Source organism: Zea mays, chromosome 9 (assembly GCF_902167145.1).
Source record: "Zea mays cultivar B73 chromosome 9, Zm-B73-REFERENCE-NAM-5.0, whole genome shotgun sequence".
Taxonomy (NCBI): domain Eukaryota; kingdom Viridiplantae; phylum Streptophyta; class Magnoliopsida; order Poales; family Poaceae; genus Zea; species Zea mays.
Genome location: NC_050104.1, coordinates 147,245,743 through 147,252,064, shown reverse-complemented (window position 1 = coordinate 147,252,064; position 6,322 = coordinate 147,245,743). Strand labels below are relative to the sequence as shown.

At 42.8% G+C, this 6,322-nt stretch overlaps 1 long non-coding RNA gene across 1 annotated transcript in view; it reads left to right on the top strand.

Moving 5' to 3' along the window:
• Positions 1–1,766: 1,766 nt before the first annotated feature.
• LOC103639331 (uncharacterized) overlaps positions 1,767–6,322 on the top strand; it is a 29,140-nt gene continuing 24,584 nt past the window's right edge. Inside the window, exon 1 of the long non-coding RNA XR_559379.1 lies at positions 1,767–2,048. This is a non-coding gene — a long non-coding RNA (uncharacterized lncRNA). The remainder of the gene's footprint in view (positions 2,049–6,322) is intronic.

The following is a 6,322-nucleotide window of genomic DNA, read 5'->3' as shown; positions in this document are numbered from 1 at the left end:
TGGTTTGAATTCCTCTACTTTTGTGGAACATCTATTATGGTTAACATTATGTGTGTTGTGGGCAGAAACTTTGTGCATTTATCTCTCTGTGCATTCAATCCAAGAGATACTTCTTGCTTATTTGACCTCAATCATTTTTGTAGCAAGGACATGAGGAGCTTGATGGAGCCAGCTTGCGGGAACATGAAGAATTCACAAAGGTGAAAAATATCTCAAAGGTTGAACTAGGGAGATATGAGATAGATACATCATACATGGTATTTCTCTCCTTTTCCACTAGATTATAATGACTGCCCAAAACTATTTTCTGTGAATTTTGCCTCAGCTTCATGAAGCGCAAAGAATTAGCTTCAGAGGCATATGGTGAGCTATGCTTGTTTGTGCTTTATACCTTGCCTATTTGTTAGATACATGCTACTAACATGAGATTAAAAACTGGTTTATTTAGCTTGATTCTTATTTGTCTAAACTCATCTATCATCAATTTCTATTTAGTTTTAACCTAGGTGCTAGACTGGACACTCAGAGACAATGAAGCAGAAACTAGAGTATCAAGACAGTAACTTAGGTGCTAAGGTTGAATTTCTATTCTTGTAGCTCGGCCACAAACAGGATCATCACTACCAAGGACCATTGCTCTGTCTAGATCAACATTGGCCACTTGGATGTGAATGGAATATATGATGGTCACTTCACCATGTTTGCTCTCTCTAGGTTTGTTTGTGCTCAGGTGATAAGCTCGAGTAAACAGCCTACTTGAGACTTTTTACTATCAATGTTTCCTGAGTTTTATGCTTAAGGAAAATGTAGTAAAGCCTATTGGTTGTGAATTTTACCTTCAAACCATGAACTGTATGCAATGTCACTATGAGCATTTCAGCTAGATGCAATTTGATGTTTGAAACTATCCCCAAGTTTGCTAGATGCAACCTTATGCTTCAGTCTTATATTGAGGTAGAGTTTATACATTTCAGTTAGGAGTGCTTGTGCTTCCTTGCTGCATTGCCACATTCTTGCTAGGAAAACATTGACCTTGGTAGACCAGTGCTCACTACAACAAATTTCTAATTATGCACAAAGAGGCACGAGCTGCTTGCCTGTTTTAGTACAATGTACAAGAGATAGACGGATTGCCTTTAATGCTAAAGATTTTCCTATTTTTCTTGTAGCTCATATGACAAATTGATTTTTTAGACAACAGATATGTTTTCTCTGGTCCGTAATTATCCTTTTATATGTGTACATTTTAATAGTACCATTCTATTTTTGTTTCTTTCCTCCCTTGCCAGGCTGCTGCATACTATTTTAACATATCAATTCTTGATAAAATTAGAGAATAGAATATTGTTACTAGATGTTTCTAATAAAAACTGCAGAAGATATGATGCACACTAAATGTTTTTCTAAACATGACAGAGGCACACATACTCGCTGCATTACATCGTCTACGACAAATCCCAGGTGGATGTAGAGTTTTGGCGAGTATAGGTGGGTGATGTGTTTGCGACGACGACGAGGCGGAGGCCATCCGCTACTGCAACCACCAACTACATAAAGCGAAACAGCTCATCAGTAGGTAACTTGTTATTTTTTCTTCATATATACAAGGCTATGTGATGGACCAGCGAAAAATATCATTTTTTATTATTTAATGAATTGTGTTGCGTGCCTTTCTGTTTAAGCCATTTCATCCTGCTTTTTTAGACTTAAAATTTCTAGGATTACTTGCAAAATGTTTTTTATCGTGTTTTGCTATGTTCTTAGCAGGCCAACAAGGTAGCATCAGCCTTGCTCTAAGTTGAAGGCTGTTTCCATCTATTTATATGTTGCAGTAATCGATCAATCCAATTAGCTAACTTGCTGTTTCTTTTTCATAAACGAGTGTTTTGTGTGCCATTGAATACAGGTAAAAATTATCTTCTGCCTCTGCTGCCGTCTCCTCTTCAGACCCCTTTGCTTCCAATGCCTCTTGGTTTCATGACATGGATCGCTCCGCTTCCAGTCTGACACCATCCTGCAGCAGGGCTCCTTTTTTTCAGGCTACCAAGGTAACTCGGTAAGCCACAGGGCACAAGCTCTCTTCTCTCCCCACTGAAAGTAGACTAATTTCAAGTGTGATAATTGATAGTCGCCTAGAGGGGGGGTGAATAGGGCGAAACTGAATTTTACAAATATAAACACAACTACAAGCCGGGTTAGCGTTAGAAATATAAACGAGTCCGCGAGAGAGGGTGGAAAAACAAATCGCAAGCAAGTAAGAAGTGTGACACGCGGATTTGTTTTACCGAGGTTCGGTTTTCGCAAACCTACTCCCCATTGAGGAGGCCACAAAGGCCGGGTCTCTTTCAACCCTTCCCTCTCTCAAACGATCCCACGGACCGAGTGAGCTTTCTCTTCTCAATCACTTGGAACACAAAGTTCCCACAAGGACCACCACAAGTTTGGTGTCTCTTGTCTCAATTACAAGTGAGTTTGATCGCAATGAAAGAATCAAGAACGGAGAAAGCAATCCAAGCGCAAGAGCTCGAAAGAACACAAGCAAATCACTCTCTCTAGTCACTATTGTGTTGTGTGGAATTTGGAGAGGATTTGATCTCTTTGGTGTGTCTAGAATTGAATGCTAGAGCTCTTGTAGTAGTTGGGAAGTGGAAAACTTGGATGCCATGAATGGTGGGGTGGTTGGGGTATTTATAGCCTCAACCACCAAAAGTGGCCGTTGGGAGGCTGTCTGCTTGATGGCGCACCGGACAGTCCGGTGCACACCGGACAGTCCGGTGCCCCCTGCCACGTCATCACTGCCGTTGGATTCTGACCGTTGGAGCTTCTGACTTGTGGGCCCGCCTGGGTGTCCGGTGCACACCGGACATGCACTGTTCCTTGTCCGGTGTGTCGGAGTGGGCGCGCCTGACATCTGCGCGCGCAGAGCGCGCATTTAATGCGCGGCAGAGAGCCGTTGGCGCGGAGATAGCCGTTGCTCCGGAGTTGCACCGGACAGTCCGGTGCACACCGGACAGTCCGGTGAATTATAGTGGACTAGCCGTTGGAGTTTCCCGAAGCTGGCGAGTTCCTGAGGCCGATCTCCCTTGGCGCACCGGACACTGTCCGGTGTACACCGGACAATCCGGTGAATTATAGCGGAGTCGCCTCCGGAAATTCCCGAAGGTGGCAAGTTGGCGTTGGAGTCCTCTGGTGCACCGGACACTGTCCGGTGTACACCGGACAGTCCGGTGCTCCCAGACCAGAGGGCCTTCGGTTCCCACTTTGCTCCTTTGTTGAATCCAAAACTTGGACCTTTTACATCTGTGTAATCTATACACTTGGGCAAACTTAGTTAGTCCAAATGTTTGTGTTGGGCAATTCAACCACCAAAATCAATTAGGGACTAGGTGTGAGTCTAATTCCCTTTCAATCTCCCCCTTTTTGGTGATTGATGCCAACACAAACCAAAGCAAATATAGAAGTGCATAATTGAACTAGTTTGCATAATGTAAGTGTAAAGGTTGCTTAGAATTTGAGCCAATATAAATACTCACAAGATATGCATAGATTGTTTCATTATTATATAACATTTTGGACCACGTTTGCACCACATGTTTTGTTTTTGCAAACTCTTCTGTAAATTCTTTTCAAAGTTCTTTTGCAAGTAGTCAAAGGTAGTGAGTAAGAATTTTGCAAAGCATTTTCAAGATTTGAAATTTTCTCCCCTTGTTTCAGATGCTTTTCCTTTGACTAAACAAAAACTCCCCCTAAAAGAGATCCACCTCTTAGTGTTCAAGAGGGTTTTGATAAACTATTTGTGAAATACTACTTTCTCCCCCTTTTGAACTCGATAAGATACCAATTGAAAATAAGATACTAATTGAAAAATATTCAACACTAAGTTTTTGAAATTGGGTGGTGTGGTGCGGTCCTTTTGCTTTGGGCTCATTTCTCCCCCTTTTTGGCATGAATCGCCAAAAATGGAATCATTAGAGCCCTCGAAGTGCTATCTTCCCCTTTGGTCATAAATAAATGAGTTAAGATTATACCAAAGACGAAGTCCGGTCCTTTGGCTTTGGGCTCATTTCTCCCCCAAAGTCCTTTTCTTTGATGCTCATGCTTGTCTTCCCCGAGAACGGAGAGTTGCTTGAAGCGACGGCGAAGGATGAGTTATGGAGTGGAAGCCTTTGTCTTCGCCGAAGACTCCAATTCCCTTTCAATATACCTATGACTTGGTTTGAAAATAGACTTGAAAACATATAAGTCATAGCATATAAAAGAGATATGATTAAAGGTATATGAATGAGCTATGAGTGCAAGTTAACAAAAGAAATTCCTAGAATCAAGAATATTGAGCTCATGCCTAAGTTTGTTAAAAGATTGTTCATCAAGAGGCTTGGTAAAGATATCGGCTAATTGATCTTTAGTATTAATGTAAGAAATCTCGATATCTCCCTTTTGTTGGTGATCCCTTAAAAAGTGATACCGAATGGCTATGTGTTTAGTGCGGCTATGCTCGACGGGATTGTCGGCCATTTTGATTGCACTCTCATTATCACATAGCAAAGGGACTTTGGTTAATTTGTAACCGTAGTCCCGCAGGGTTTGCCTCATCCAAAGTAATTGCGCACAACAATGGCCTGCGGCAATGTACTCGGCTTCGGCGGTGGAAAGAGCGACCGAATTTTGCTTCTTTGAAGCCCAAGACACCAAGGATCTTCCCAAGAAGTGGCAAGTCCCCGATGTGCTCTTCCTATTGATTTTGCACCCCGCCCAATCGGCATCCGAATATCCAATCAAATCAAATGTGGATCCCCTAGGATACCAAAGCCCAAACTTAGGAGTATAAGCCAAATATCTCAAGATTCGTTTCACGGCCGTAAGGTGAGCTTCCTTAGGGTCGGCTTGGAATCTTGCACACATGCATACGGAAAGCATAATATCCGGTCGAGATGCACATAAGTAAAGTAAAGAGCCTATCATCGACCGGTATACCTTTTGATCCACGGACTTACCTCCCGTGTCGAGGTCGAGATGCCCATTGGTTCCCATGGGTGTCTTGATGGGCTTGGCATCCTTCATCCCAAACTTGTTTAGAATGTCTTGAGTGTACTTCGTTTGGCTAATGAAGGTTCCCTCTTGGAGTTGCTTCACTTGGAATCCTAAGAAATACTTCAACTCCCCCATCATAGACATCTCGAATTTCTGTGTCATGATCCTACTAAACTCTTCACATGTGGACTCGTTAGTGGACCCAAATATAATATCATCAACATAAATTTGGCATACAAACAAGTCATTTTCAAGAGTTTTAGTAAAGAGTGTAGGATCGGCCTTTCCGACTTTGAAACCATTAGCAATAAGGAAATCTCTAAGGCATTCATACCATGCTCTTGGGGCTTGCTTGAGCCCATAAAGCGCCTTAGAGAGCCTATAGACATGGTTAGGATACTCACTATCTTCAAAGCCGGGAGGTTGCTCAACATAGACCTCTTCCTTGATTGGTCCATTGAGGAAGGCACTTTTCACGTCCATTTGATAAAGCTTAAAGCCATGGTAAGTAGCATAGGCTAATAATATGCGAATTGACTCAAGCCTAGCTACGGGTGCATAGGTTTCACCGAAATCCAAACCTTCGACTTGGGAGTATCCCTTGGTCACAAGTCGAGCTTTGTTCCTTGTCACCACACCATGCTCATCTTGCTTGTTGCGGAAGACCCATTTGGTTCCTACAACATTTTGATTAGGACGTGGAACTAAATGCCATACCTCATTCCTAGTGAAGTTGTTGAGCTCCTCTTGCATCGCCACCACCCAATCCGAATCTTGAAGTGCTTCCTCTACCTTGTGTGGCTCAATAGAGGAAACAAACGAGTAATGCTCACAAAAATGTGCAACACGAGATCTAGTAGTTACCCCCTTATGAATGTCGCCGAGGATGGTGTCGACGGGGTGATCTCGTTGGATTGCTTGGTGGACTCTTGGGTGTGGCGGCCTTAGCTCTTCATCCTCCTTGTCTTGATCATTTGCATCTCCCCCTTGATCTATGTCGTCATCTTGAGGTGACTCATTTGATTGATCTTCTTCTTCATCAACTTGAGCCTCTTCCTCATTTTGAGTTGGTGGAGATGCTTGCGTGGAGGAGGATGGTTGATCTTGTGCACTTGGAGGCTCTTCGGAATCCTTAGGACACACATCCTGAGAGCACCTAGAGGGGGGGGGTGAATAGGTGATCCTGTAAAAACTTCAAACTTAAGCCACAAAAACTTGTTAAGTGTTAGCACAATTATTGCCAAGTGGCTAAGGTGAAGTCTCAACAAAACACAGTACCACAAGAGAATCA